The 15,775-nt window shown below is 38.6% G+C and overlaps 1 non-coding gene and 1 pseudogene across 1 annotated transcript; both read left to right on the plus strand.

Annotated features, from left to right (window-relative positions):
* The first annotated feature begins 1,144 nt into the window (after positions 1-1,144).
* Positions 1,145-10,463, plus strand: LOC120148571 (annotated as a pseudogene).
* A 1,280-nt stretch (positions 10,464-11,743) lies between these two features.
* LOC120148627 lies at positions 11,744-11,860 on the plus strand. Its single transcript, XR_005518385.1, has one exon. It is a non-coding gene; the product is annotated as a U5 spliceosomal RNA (small nuclear RNA).
* Positions 11,861-15,775: the final 3,915 nt, after the last annotated feature.

Here is a 15,775-nt window from a genome sequence, read left to right on the forward strand (position 1 = left end):
TTTGAATACCAAAATAAGCAGTATCCGATGAATTGAAAATCATCCAAGTAACAAGATCCAGTGATAAATAATCAGCCAACCGATCTGGTCGAACAAAAGCAGCCCAAACCATCATTGAACGTGAACATCCGCGGAGGGCATGGTGAATATCTATTATTCGTAGATAACAGTTTGGTGTGTTCTTACAAAACTCGACAATGGAAGCTACATATATAAAAGAGATGCTCGGTACCTATGCTGCCTCTTCAGGACAAAGGATTAACTTGTCCAAGTCAATCATCTATTTTAGCCCGAAGACGATACCGTCTCACCGAACTCAAATACCGCTATGTTTGCGATTCAAGAGGTAGATTCATTGGCCTAATAGATTAACGGTCGTTGGTGCAGTTTCCCGAGACGCTCGGAGAAAGGTCCTAGGTGGTATGCAATCACGTTTGCTGGTTTCTATAACTTTGGTGTCGCTGACCTTCATAGTCTCACTGCGGCGATTAATATCGCATTAGAAGAAGGATGTCAAAATATTATTATTGAAGTTGATTCCGCGATGGTTGTGTCTAAGTTTTATAGTTGTGAGACTGATGATTCCACGTTAGGTTTACTTATTCAATCTATTCGTTTCAAATGTACTCAATTCACTAACTGTATTTTTTTCATACATTTATAGAGAAGCGAATCAAATTGCTCATATGTTAGCAAAACGACCTCTTGATTCCAATGTTTCCTTTTACTTTGATCAGGACTATCCTGAGTCTATTGAACTTGTTGTACGGAACGTTTTGTTATAATGGTTTAGTGGATAGTTGGACACTCTTTTCCAAAAAGATCTAATCTTGTGCTGGTAGTTGGTATTTTTTACGAACCCATATTTTGAAGAAGAAGAAAAAAAAGGGGTACCATAGTAAAGTGCATAGTTATCCACAGCTAAAGGTCATATATTCCCTTCTTTCGTACATTATCTGCTGATATAATAAATCAAAGGGCTCAAAACAGAAGAGGCTTCAATAGATTCGTTTGCAGGGGATTGCTCGCTTTGGATATTAGAAATATCCCATTTCTTTCTCGACATAAATTCACTGGAGCCCTATATAAAAGAGGCTATACTCCTACTCAATTCATTCTTCCTCTTCGTAGCTCGAGTTCTTTTATCTTTCGCGGAGACTAGAGGACTGTAAGTTAGCAGCGATGGGGGAGGCGTTGTTATCGGAGTTTGCGACGGAGATCTTTGTGCCAGTGTGCGCCGTGATTGGGATTGCTTTCTCGTTGGTGCAGTGGGTGTTGGTGTCGCGCGTGAAGCTCACATCCGAGCGACATGCATCCGGTAGTAACAAGAACGGTTACGGTGATTCCTTGATTGAGGAAGAGGAAGGACTCAATGACCATAACGTCGTCACCAAGTGCGCTGAAATTCAAAACGCTATCTCCGAAGGTAAAAATCTTTGGACTTTGATGTTAGATCTGGACTATATATATTTTTTTTGGATTTCGTAATTTTTTTAGAAATTATTTCATTTCACATACTTGAGTTGAGCTGCAATAATATGGAAGTTATTTCTTTAAAAAAAATATAAAATTTCTCCAATAAAATAGCTTAAATCGTTAATTCTCTTGCTCTTGCAATTTGGCTTAATGGTAGGGAACTCAACTGTAAAATTAAGGTTGAGTATTCCTTGCCAAAAATTATATTCCATAAGAAGAACTTTATTTTTTCATCGGAAGTATATTAGCAGTGAAATCTTTTAATTGGATCTAAAGTTTAGATTTGGTGAGTGGTGGAGTTATAACTGGGACATGCTTTATCTTGGTGGTGCTATCATTACTGGCAGTTATGGTATATTGTCTTATCTAAAAGAATTATTAGGTTCTGTGGATGTTAAAATAGAATTTGCCCGCCTTTGGACGTGTGCTGCACGTGCCCCATTCCATACGTATTTTGTTTCTTTCTTCGAATCAGCATAGGGATAGTAATCTAGTTATACTTATCTTCTGCAAGTAAAGAATAGTAATGATACTAATCTAGTTAAGATATCATTTTTATAAGTGCTTATTTTTCCTTTCGGAAATTGTAGCTGTCTTTATATTTATTTATTTATTTTGGTGGGGGTTTAAGTTTTTGTTATTAGAAAATTTCTGACGATTACAGGTTCAGTAGTTAAATAATATACAACAACAACAAAATCATATTCCCATATGTAATGGGATAAAGGGGAAGTAGGGTAGTAAGCTGCCTCCAACGCCAGGTTGAGAGCAACTTCCGTAGAAGATCTCTGACAGTCAGAAAATTAAAAATAAAGATAAAATACAATGCAAGTATAAATAAATAAATAAATACATAGTTGAACAGTCTTCATATACAGTCTTCATATACAGTCTTCATATGTGCGTTTGTAATGAGAAGTAATCCCTGCAAATAAATCACTGCGTAAAAATCTCTGCATATAGACAGAAATGTAAGTCTCAGCTAAAATTTAAAAAGAGAAAACATGAAGAGAATGACACACAATAGTCAGCGATAACAAGGTACGAGAAGGAATAAAGTCAAATGGGTTAAAACCTAAACTAAGGCTATACTACTTCGCTACCCTAGTTCTAAGCCTTCATAAATTCCAATGATAGAAACGTATAAAAAGTAGAAGTCATGGAAATTACTACAAAGGCATTAAAAAGAAGACAGAGATGTTACACCATATGACTGTGACCCACACTACTCGACTATCCTGGTCTTAAGTCTTCATACTTTCCTATCAGAGATCATATCCTTGGTAAGGGCTAGATCTTTCAAATCAGATCTCAAACAGTCTACTTACTTCCTCCTTGGTTGTCCTCTCCTTCTGCACTGTCGGCTGTAATCGACTCTACCCTCCTGACCGCATCCGACAGTTGTCGCCTAAAGACATGCCCAAACCACCGTAGTCTTCCCTCCCTCAATTTTTCAGATACAGGCACCACCCCTAATGACATCCTAATTGTAGAATTTGGTGTCATGTCTCACAGAGTCTTACCACATGCCCATCGAAGCATTCTCATTTCTGAGGCCTCCATCCTCCTTACGCGATCCTTCTTGATTGCCCAACATTCTGATACATACAGCAGCGTTGGTCTTATTGTCATTCTATAAAATTTTCCCTTAAGTTTTAGAGGCACCTTCTTATCACACAAAACTCCAGTAGCAACCCTCTACTTTAGTCATCCCGCCTTTATACGGTGTGTAACGTCATCATCTACACCCCATCTTTATGTATCATAGACCCTAGGTACTTGAAACAATCATTTGAGGGGAGAATGTGTCCTTCGATGCATACTTCTACATCTTCATCGTTTTGGTTCCCACTGAAGTTTGAACATAAATACTCTGTTTTTTTAATATTGATCTTTAGATCTTTTTCTTCCAAAGCAGTCTTCCAGGTAGCCAGTCTACTATTCAGCTCATTTTTTGTTTCAGCAACTAGGACAATGTCGTCAGCGAAAAGCATACACCATGGAACACCGTCTGGTGTCGCACAATAGATGTCGTCCATAATCAAGGCGAAGACGTAAGGGCTAAGAGCCGACCCTTGGTGGAGTTCGATTTCCACCGGGAATGCCTCGGTGTCGCCAACTTTAGTCTTGACGTATGTAGTAGATCTACAATACATATCACGAATCGCCCGAATATAAGCAGTTGAGATCCGTCTCGTTTCCAAGGTCTTCCAGATCGTATCGCGGGGTACGCTATCATACGTCTTCTCAAGGTCAATGAACGCCATGTGAAGATCTCTATTTTTTTCCCTATATTTCTCCATAAGCCGTCGAATGAGATGAATCGCCTCCGTAGTAGACCTACCTGGCATAAAGCCAAATTGGTTTTCCGAAACCCTAGTAATCTGTCTCAACCTAGCCTCTATCACCCTTTCCCATAGCTTCATGGTATGACTGAGTAGTTTAACATCGTTGTAGTTACCACAACGTTGGGGATCTCATTTATTCTTATAGATAAACAACTGTTATCATTTTATATAATTTGTGTCGTAAGTCCATGACCCAAATCTTTGGTGGCATTTGGTTCGCTGGAATCTCTTGGAATTAGGGGGGAATTGGAATCTAATTCTACCACTTTCCCATGTTTGGTTCAAGTTTTCAAAGGAGGAATTGGAATCCAATTCCATCAAGGGAGGGAAAGTAAATTTCATCCATAACATGATGGAATTGAAATCCTTTGGAGGAGGGAATGTGAAATTTGACCATACTACTCTCATCAATCTTTTGCAATTCGGGTCGGATTTTTTTTTAAATTTCGGGATCGGGTCGGATTTTTTTTAAAAAAAATTCGGGGTCGGGTCTGGTTTTTTTAAGTGTGATATTCGGGTCGGGTCGGGTTTTTTTAAGTGTGATATTCGGGTCGGGTTCGGGGTTAGGGTGAAAAATACCCGACCTGAACCGAAAAAAATATATAATTGTACCTTATATATTTAGGAATAATTGCAATAATACCCCTCTATATATAATTTTTTTTAATTAAGTCACTGTTTTTATTGAATAAAAATATTTTTTTATTACGGGTCGGGTCGGGTTTCTAATTCATATATTTGGGTTGGGTGAAACTTTATTTTTGGTCGGGTCTCGAGTGGAGGTTCCCTTGTTCTCGGGTCGGGTTGGGTGGACCAAAAATCCGACCCATGACCATCCCTAATTGGGATGATTTTAACTTATGATGTTTATTAGTATGATTTTTATAATTTAGTGAAATGAATAATCAATCAATAAAATGAAAATTTAATATTTTTTAAAATTTTATAATATATTGCTACATGTAAGTTATAAAACAAACTAAAATTAAGCAAAAAAAAACAAGAAGGGCAATTTTGTCATTTTACATTACTGAAATCAAATTCATCTGACATGTCTACGAACCAAACAGAATATGGAATTGGATTCCAATTCAATTTCCTGCCAACCAAACAAGTTTCAGATTCAAATTACAATTCCTACAGATTCCAATTCCTTCACAGATTCTAATTCCCTCAGAAACATTCGAGCGAGCCAAACGCCATCTAAGTGTTCATCCAATGGTTTGAAAAATTAAATACAAAAATATTTATTGTATTTAATATCTATCATAAATTACTATATGGCACTTGTTATCATATATTTGCAATTAATATATGTCAAAAAATAATATATACATGTCAAATAAAAATAAAATTGATGTTCAATTTTCTCGTCGAAATACATTAATTTGTTTCAATATAGTAATAACAACATAAAATGCATATTAATAATTTAGGGGTAACATAAGTTGTCAATGTCATTATGTTTTATTGATACAACAATAACTATAAATTAATTAGATAATAGAAGATTGAATTTTTCAAAACAAAAGTACACTTGATATATGCCGATACAGGTTTTCAATGGCATGAACTATATGAGATAATGCTTTTCGTACTAAAGAGTTTGACCTAAGCCTTGTTTCTCTTGGTCAAGTATATAGTCTTGAAGAAGAGACAAATTATGGTTATCCATATCAATTAAATCGGTTGATGCATGGTGCAACAGGTGCAACATCCTTTCTTTTCACTGAATATCAGTATGTTGGCGTCTTCATGATTGGCTTTGCTATCTTGATTTTCCTCTTCCTGGGATCTGTTGAGGGCTTCAGCACAAAGAGCCAGCCTTGCACCTATGATAAGGAAAACATTTGCAAACCTGCTCTTGGCACTGCTCTCTTCAGTACTATATCCTTCTTGCTTGGTGCTATAACCTCTGTTCTCTCTGGGTTTCTTGGGATGAAAATTGCTACCTATGCAAATGCAAGGACAACCTTAGAAGCAAGAAAGGGTGTTGGAAAGGCTTTCATTGTTGCATTTAGATCTGGTGCAGTAATGGGTTTTCTCCTCGCTGCAAATGGTTTGTTAGTGCTTTACGTAGCCATCAATCTCTTCAAGCTGTATTACGGTGATGACTGGGAAGGCCTTTTTGAGGCTATTACTGGTTATGGTCTTGGAGGATCATCTATGGCACTCTTTGGAAGAGTTGGTGGTGGTATCTATACAAAGGCTGCTGATGTTGGCGCTGATCTTGTAGGCAAGGTTGAAAGGAACATTCCAGAAGATGATCCAAGAAACCCAGCTGTAAGCAAAATCATTCTTTTATATTATGGTTATTCCATGTTAATTGTATGCTTGTCAATCTTTGTTCCACAGGAAATTATTTTGTATGTAGAACCTTAAATGATTTAAACTTGTTTTGTAACTCAGGTCATTGCTGATAATGTTGGTGATAATGTTGGGGACATTGCTGGTATGGGTTCAGATCTATTTGGCTCATATGCTGAATCTTCCTGTGCTGCTCTTGTTGTCGCTTCTATTTCCTCATTTGGAGTAAACCACGACTTCACTGCCATGTTGTATCCTCTGCTCATTAGTTCTGTTGGTATTCTTGTCTGTTTGATCACAACCCTATTTGCGACGGATTTCTTCGAAATCAATGGTGTCAACGAAATTGAACCAGCTTTGAAGAAGCAGCTTATCATATCCACTGTTATTATGACTGTGGGAATTGCATTTGTTACATGGATTGGTGTGCCATCTTCCTTCACCATTTACAATTTTGGGGATCAGAAAGTTGTTAAGAACTGGTAAGATTACATGATTCTTACATATGGCAAGCATGCTATTTTGGAATTTCTACCTAGGCGCATCTATTATTCAGTTATGCCTAAACTTTTGAGAGTAGGAAAGGTCAAAACCTTTTGCACATTGACATGAATATTAATTATAAACTTCTTAAAGACATGAAGCTGGTGGCCTGCATCATGTCTCGCCTAGCATCTATTTTATGATATCTTGCTTGTGCTTATGATACCTGTACATGTAATTGCCGAAATGATTTTGATTTGCAGGCAACTATTTTTGTGCGTGGGTGTTGGTCTCTGGGCTGGACTTATTATTGGTTTTGTTACCGAGTACTACACCATCAATGCATACAGGTACTGAAAACAGTCTTTGACTTATTATCTATAGCATTGTTGCTGCAAATTTTGAATCCTAATATATAGTTTCCTGTATTTTTAGTCCTGTGCAGGATGTTGCTGATTCCTGCAGGACAGGAGCAGCAACCAATGTTATTTTTGGACTTGCTTTAGGATACAAATCTGTGATCATCCCGATTTTTGCCATTGCAATCAGCATTTTTGTTAGTTTTAGCTTTGCTGCCATGTACGGGATTGCAGTCGCTGCCCTTGGAATGTTGAGCACCATCGCAACTGGGTTGGCCATTGATGCTTATGGTCCCATCAGTGACAATGCTGGAGGTATTGCTGAGATGGCTGGAATGAGCCATCGCATTCGTGAGAGAACTGATGCTCTTGATGCTGCTGGAAACACCACTGCTGCTATTGGGAAGGTACAACATTTAATTTTTTTCCTAGAGATTGTTTCTAGGAGAGTGTTTAAATTGACACCAGAGTTGCTTTAAGCATAGTATAACAGAATCGATTATTGGTCATACATATTTGATGTACAATCCTTATATGTTTCCAGGGATTTGCCATTGGATCAGCAGCGTTGGTGTCATTGGCTCTATTTGGTGCCTTTGTGAGCCGTGCAGCTATCACTACTGTTGATGTCTTGACCCCAAAGGTGTTCATCGGTTTAATTGTTGGTGCCATGCTTCCCTACTGGTTCTCTGCCATGACCATGAAGAGTGTGGGAAGTGCAGCTTTAAAGATGGTTGAGGAGGTTCGCAGACAGTTCAACACCATTCCTGGTCTCATGGAGGGTCATGCAAAGCCTGATTATGCTACGTGTGTCAAAATTTCAACCGATGCCTCTATCAAGGAGATGATTCCTCCCGGTGCCCTTGTTATGCTTACTCCCCTAATTGTTGGAATTTTCTTTGGTGTTGAGACTCTTGCTGGTGTCCTTGCTGGTGCTCTTGTTTCTGGTGTTCAGGTAAAGTTGGAAACGCTTGCCAGAATCCTTCTTTCAAAGCATGATGGATGATGGTTGGAAAAGTGGGTGAACATTAAAAAAATCATTGATTATGACTCTTGGCTTTGTTCTTTGACAGATTGCAATTTCTGCTTCTAACACTGGTGGGGCTTGGGACAATGCCAAGAAGTACATTGAGGTAAATACTTTTAAAATATTCAAGAGGAATTCCCACCCAACTTTACTGGCTTATTTATGCTACTTTCTCTGTATGTTTGAGTGATTCATATATTTTCCAATGTCAGGCTGGTGCCTCAGAGCACGCCAGGACCCTCGGTCCAAAAGGATCTGATCCTCACAAGGCAGCTGTCATTGGTGACACTGTTGGTGATCCACTCAAAGATACCTCCGGCCCTTCACTTAACATCCTGATCAAGCTTATGGCAGTCGAGTCACTCGTGTTCGCTCCCTTCTTTGCCACTCACGGTGGCTTGCTCTTCAAGATCTTTTAGGGAAGGGATGACCGGAAAACACTACTTGGGAGGACGGATTGTTACGTGCAGCTTAACTTCCGTGCAACAATGTTGTTCCTATTCTTCCAGAAGTGTTAAGTTTCTGAATCAATCCAAACTGTTAGTGTTGCTTAGGTATAGTCATTACTATTTTTTATGGGTCGACGATGACTGATCACAGAAAATGATCATTTGTTATCATGGGTAGGATGTCTTATTTTCCCAGTGTCAGAACAACTTAATTTTGAAATTTTGTGATCTCATAATCATTTTTCAAACATTTAAACCAGTCTTAAAGATAGTTTTGATGAGTGCTTTTATTGGCAATAAATTATTAATGTAGTGACCATTGTCATATACGAATTGCTTATGTTATTAGAGGTTCAAGGACCTCCCCCCAACCCAACCCTATCTTCCGTTCAGAATTGCATGGTTGCAGGCTGACGACAAAGAGAAGCGAAGTAGTTGGTTGAATCATTATGACTTTTTCAAGGACGAGGTAATCAACACAGAGATAGTATGGCCAACAGAAAAACGAAAGAGAAAACTGGTACGTATCCAGTTTTTTTCACTCTTTAGTTTCAAATTGATTTAGTTTGAATAGAACCAAATTTTTATCTTTGAATTGATTATTCGAATACTCATTTTTTAAATGGATTTTATTTTTCAATAAATGAAAAGCTAAAAGATACATACAAATAACTTTGAGGTTGTGCTTGTGCTTGTGCACTGTGCAGTGTAAAAAGCAATCTAAAAATAAATTTCATTAATTATTCCCCTTTAGGGAATCCAGCCACCAGAAGAAATATAAAGCCGCCTCTGAAGTTTTAATTACTATAAAATTGAAATCCCAGTAGAGCTTATAAACAAATCGCAAATTTCAACAATGTTGCTTTCCTCTGCCACAAGATCTCTAAATCCCCAATCCTTCCCTTCACTGTCCTTTTCCCACTCTCTTTCCCTCCCTCTCCCTCAACCATTCGTCCCCAATCCCTCCAAGTCCTCCCGTTTCCCTTCTTTGCAAATCAACTGCATCGACGCCGCTCAACCTTTCGACTACGAATCCCATCTCAAAAACCGCTACATTCAATCCACGTCCCTCAAGATCGCCATTGTCGGCTTCGGCAACTTTGGCCAGTTTCTCTCCAAAACCTTCCTCCGCCACCACCACACTATCCTCGCTCACTCAAGAACTAACTACACTGGCCTCGCCAACCAGCTCGGTATCTCCTTCTACTCCGACCCAAACGATCTTTTCGAGCAACACCCAGACGTCCTCCTCTTCTCTACTTCCATTCTTTCAACCGAAACTATCCTTCAAAAACTACCCTTTCAAAGACTGCGTCGAAACACCCTTTTCGTCGACGTTCTTTCAGTTAAAGAGTTCCCCAGGAACCTTTTCTTGAAGTATTTGCCTCAGGATTTCGATATCTTATGTACCCATCCCATGTTCGGACCCGAAAGTGGTAAAACCTCGTGGGCGGGGCTTCCTTTCGTTTACGATAAAGTGAGGATCGGGGACGAGGAGAGTCGAGTGAAGAGATGCGACAAGTTTTTGGGCATATTCGAGAATGAAGGGTGTAGAATGGTGGAGATGAGTTGCATGGAGCATGATAAGTACGCGGCGGGGTCTCAGTTCGTGACTCATACAATGGGGAGGCTGTTGGAGAAGTTCGAGTTGGAGTCTTCGCCTATTAACACCAAAGGGTACGAGACATTGTTGAATTTGGTGGAGAATACTAAAGGGGACAGCTTTGACTTGTATTACGGGTTGTTTATGTATAACCAGAATGCATTGGAGCAGTTGGAAAGGTTGGATATGGCATTCGAATCTATTAAGAAGGACTTGTTTGGGAGGCTCCATCAGGTTTATAGGAAGCGATTGTTTGGGGATAACGGCGAGGTGGAGAAAAAGACGAGGTTTCCTCAGAAGCTGCTTGGGCTTTGCAATGGAAGTTTAATTGAACCTCCGTTGGATAATGCTAGACAAGATGGATCTTGATCTTGAAGTAAAAAAAATGTGTAAAAACAGAGCTGTCTTGTTTCCTATGGTATGAGTATCAGTTGCTTTTTGTCAAGATGTTAGCTCTGTGTTCTTTTCAATAATTGTAAACAAACTTAGTTTAGTTGTTGCTGCTTTAACCTGTTGAATTCACTTGTTTATTGTTTCTCAACCTGTCCAAGTGAATGTTTCAGGATTGGCAAGTTGCATTGGTAAAGGCATGGTGGTTCCAACGAGGGAGGGCGTTTGAGATGTTGTTGCCTAATTAAGAGAGTAGTGGGGGCTTCAAATCTTTGGGGGTAAGATTGAACCACCTTTGGATGACGGAAATGTAAGGCTAGATCTAGATGGATCAAACAGAGTTGTTTTGTTTTCTATTATATGAGAATTTGGCTATTTTTTACAGACATCTTGACACTTCCTCATACTGCTGTTCCTAGAAAACAGCAACAACAAAAAATGTGTATATGCATATTTGACAAACGGACACTTCTACTATAGATATCTTGTATTAATGGAAGACCTACGTTTTAACATTTGAATGCACATTTATGACACTGCAACTATACAAGCAAAAACTTGTAGGTAGAATGAAAGCTTATTCTCAAGCAACAAGTGATATAAGTAGCTTACTTCTGGGCTCTGGCAATTTGATATGTCGATCTCCAGAAAGTTGATCAATAAATGCATAGAAACATGAAAATAAAGTCCACCAGCAATTAAGCCCTACATATGTATTCCTCTGCACAGATGGCATTCGGTGCTTACTTGAACATTATGCAAGTTGACATGTTTATCAGATCAATTTAGTTCTCAGTGTCGATATCAATGCCGTTGACAGAATAAGTAATCATGCCGTTGACAGAATAAGTAATCGTAGGCGACAACACTGAGTTCATCGGAACTGTGTTTCTGCTCACACAAAAAAAAACGTTTACTTTGTTGCTTCGTTCTAATTGGAAGATTGATGATCAGAGCTTACAGTCAAAAGACAAGCTTTTGGTGCTTCAGCAACTCATCGAAACCAAAACTATATTTGTCCCACTTGGAGTTTGAGCTTCAAATAGAAACAGTATACCAGAGGGGTGGCGGCCAGAGGCTTTGAAGTTAAAATTGGAAGCTTCATTAAACAAAGCAGGAGAAATGAGGGAAAACGTGATAGAAAAGTGTGTAATTTGGCACAAGAGTGGGGAATTGCAGGCCCAAAGGTCTAGGGAGTAGAAACTGGAGAATAAAACAATCTCACACTGCTGCCAAACATAAAAGAGCATCTCAACCGACTTCCATAAATAAAAGAGCTAATCTAGAATGAAGAATCACGGAGCCGTGTGGTGAGCACAAAACGAACTATTCTTTCGCCTTTTACTAAAGAATACCGTGTGCTCTCCACCTAATATGGTTGCGCCTATTTTTGGAAGGGTGTTCCTCGTTGAATGCCCCCACCCCAATCCTAGTTCCAAAGATTTTGTATGATGTTTTAATTTATTGGAGTAGTCGTTCTTTATAAGAATCCTAGTTCCTTCCGATTTAACTGTCCTCACTGATAGTTTAAAGGGTTGATGGAAGGTAGCGCTAATGTCTCATCCCCTCTCTAGAATCGAACCACTTAAACCTTTAGGGTTTAAGTACTAATGTGTCAGCACTTTGGATTTCTGAAAAGTGCAAGTGCTGAAATATGTGGTTTACGAAACCTGTATTAATTATGCTATGTTGCCTATACAGTGTGCTAAAGCTTTCCTTAAATGACTAGCTTGGAAATTTAAGGATTTAAATAGTGGTCCGCTCTCACAATATAGCGGTAGAGGGCCAATAGCGCCCTCTATCTCTGCGAGCGTTATTCTATGACAGCAACAGTGCCCTTCTATCGCCCTCTATGTCTGTAATCGCCAACCGTTATTTGTTTTGCCCTCTATGTGCGTAACCGCCGACGGTTATTTGAATTGGAAAAATGTTGGAAAAGAAAAGGTATTCTTGATTGTATTACTTACCACCATAATTTTGTGACATAGGTTGGATTTCATTTGTTGCGTTGTTTTTCTTCTTTATTTGGAGCAGGTTTTTAGAGCTCTGACCTAACACAATGGAATGGAGCTCGGAATACCTGTTGGCTATGCCAATGAATCGGTAAGGAGCTAATGGCATAAGTCACAAGATCCGTGTCATAACCATTTTTTTTAAAACAATTAAATATGTTTTTTTTAAAAACGATTACGACTTTATTTTTGAAAAATTGGGCGATTTTGGATTGATTTGAATTAAATTGAAAATGGAGTCGCCATCGACCTTTGGGTTAGGTATGTCAAATACCTAAAAACGTCTTTTAACAATTTTAAGAAAAATCATTTTTTAAGACAAAATTTAGTCTGCGTCACCAAAGATTCGATTAAATGAGTTCGGGAGTCGGTTACGTGTGGGGAAGGAATAACACCCCACAACGCCCAAAAACTGGTACTGTGTCGCTTACACCTTGTTGTAAATGGTGGAATTTATGAGTCAAATATAAAGTTAAAATGTGATCCGTTTATTGAACATTGATTAATTCACTTCGAACTAATTAATTATAGAAAACTCTTTAACCCGAAAAGAAATCTCGAAATTAGTAATCCTCCCTCGAGAAAGCTAACTCGACTATTTCTTATCAGTAAAAGAATACTCCATCCACATTGATTAAAAAAAATTGAATCGAATGTAAATTAACTATCGACCTCTACATAAATTAAATTACCCTATAAAAACACATTGAATCATAAGAGATTTAATCAGTAAAATAAATTAAATTTATTTCAAGTCTTATTTCGTTTGAACGTTGTATCGGATTGTACCACTTCGGTCAAGTGATACTCTCCACACCCGTTCTTCAAATACATTCTTGAAATATTCGGATAACATTAATACTTAAGGAAATGGAAATAAATATGATAAAAAAATGCACAATAAAATATTTACAACAAATAAAGTTAGGCATATTTATTTACATTTGATACAAATGACTACATAACACGAAATATGTACGTACAGATTGAAATAAATACAAATGAATGTTACAACCCAAAATATAATGATCAAAAAGTAAGTATTTAATAATTACAATGACTAACATGGTAATAACAAATTAAAGGGCTAAAACAGCAAAATAGAAAATTAAAAGACTAAAATGGCAAAAACAGAAACGTAGGGACTAAAATAGTAATTAAACCGAATGCAAACTAGTGACTAAAATAAACAGATTTACAAATCTTAGAGTCAAATTCGAACATCAGCCAAAATGTACAACATACAAAATCAGTGACTAAAATGAAACTAATACAAACATTGTGGCCAAAGTCAAATATCCACAAAAATAACATAACATCCATTAATAGGACTAAAATATAAGTTCTAAAAATAAAGGCTCGAAATCGAAATACAATAAATCTCATTTAATGACTAAATAATGCGGTTACAAAGGATCAGGGACCAAAAGTGTGGTTTACCCCTTTTAATATGAGAAACACGGGTAAGATGTTACAAAGATGCGAGGACCAAATAGGCTATTTACCCTTTCATGCTGAAACACGCATACCCTAAACCCCTAAAACGGCGTCGTTTTGGTTCAATTATATATTTATTTTTTAAAGGCTAAAACGGGCTAAACTTCTCATTTTCTCGGCTAGAGAAATCAGAGGGAGGAGAGAGGGATTTTTAAACTCTCTCAACTCCCTTATCGGGGAGAAGAAAAGTCTCCGCCGCCGGTGATGCCTCACGGCGGTGCGCGGTGGCCCACGGTGGCCGGAACGGGCCAGAGACCCCCAAAATCATCCTCTCATCTCCCTAAACTCAGAACCTCACCCCGTCTCACCTAGAATCCACCCTAGCCCACTAGATCTAAGGTCTTTACCTCTCGATGTCTTTGAAATCCGGCGGCTCTTGGTGTTCCCAACCGGCTTCGAACCCACGGTGAGATCTCCTCTCTCTCTATTCTTCACTTTTTGTTGTTGGTTCTCCCTTTCATTTGACTCTCTTTTTTTCTTTTTTCTTTTTTATCTTCTCTTTTTCTTGAAACCCGAATGAATCCCCTCCCTCTGTCCGGTTGCATGCTTGATTTATTAGGGGTTTTGAATGAAATCATGAAGCCTACGGGGTATGGGAATTGTTTCTCTGATTTGGTACGATTGAATCCCGAAAAATCAGGATTTAAAATGATATTTTAATGGGTTCACTGTTGATGATATATATATTTTTTGATTGGTTTTGCTGTTCTTCACTGTTAATAGATTGATGGAGGGACCTTCGGTCACTGTGGATGCAGGCAGCCGGCGTCAGAGGCTGTCGGCGAGGGTACGCTCGGCTTGAGCGGCGGCTAGAGATGAGAAGTTGAAGGCGGCGGCTGAGTCATTTAGGGGATTAGGGTTAAAACCCTAATATCTCCTGATCTGGACCATTGATTTAGGTCCAGATCCAACGGCTGGTGAGAGGGTCAGCTGAAGCTTGAGAGGAAACCCTAGTTGGGTTATCATATGGGCTCGGGTTTGGGCCTTGGGATTGGCCTGCACAAAATATGTAAATAATAATGATAATGAATATAATAATAATAAATAATAATAATAAAAATAATGATAATAATAATATATATAAAAAAAACCCGGACAAAAACGGGTGTCTACAGCTGCCCCTCTTTGCGCATTCTTGTGTTAACAAGAATAGGGCAAAGATGAAAAGACATCACGTTTTTGTCTGGCTCTCTCCCTTAGAAATTGGATAATTTTGGTTGTTGGGGACGACACTGCTCATACGTGATGAAGAGTTCGGGTCGTTTTAAGGTTAACGCGGTTCCTACGTGATGAGGAAATCTGGTCGGGGAATGACACGGCTCATACGTGATGAAGAGTTCTGGCCATCTAAAGGTGATAACACGGTTCCTACGTGATGAGGACGGCTGGTTATCTATGGTTGACACGGCTCCTACGTGATGAGGAGATCTGGTCTGGGAATGACACGGCTCATACGTGATGAAGAGTTCTGGCCATCTGAAGGTGATAACACGGTTCCTACGTGATGAGGACGGCTGGTTATCTATGGTTGACACGGCTCCTACGTGATGAGGAGATCTGGTCTGGGGATGACACGGTTCCTACATGATGAGGACGGCTGGCCATCTTTAGGAGTTATGGTTTCAAGAGAAACCAAATTAAAGATTTGTTTCAAAAGAAACAGACTCAAAGATTTGTTTCAAGAAAAACAAGCTCAAAGATAATGTGTTTCAAAAGCAACTGTCTCGAAAGAGACAAAATTCATTTCAAATGAAACAACTCAAAAGATGACGTTTAAAGGGAATTGTCTCAAGCGAGACAAAATTTGTTTTTAAGGGAAACGTT

The sequence above is a fragment of the Hibiscus syriacus genome, unplaced genomic scaffold (assembly GCF_006381635.1).
Source record: "Hibiscus syriacus cultivar Baekdansim isolate YM2019G1 unplaced genomic scaffold, ASM638163v2 tig00110963_pilon, whole genome shotgun sequence".
Classification (NCBI taxonomy): domain Eukaryota; kingdom Viridiplantae; phylum Streptophyta; class Magnoliopsida; order Malvales; family Malvaceae; genus Hibiscus; species Hibiscus syriacus.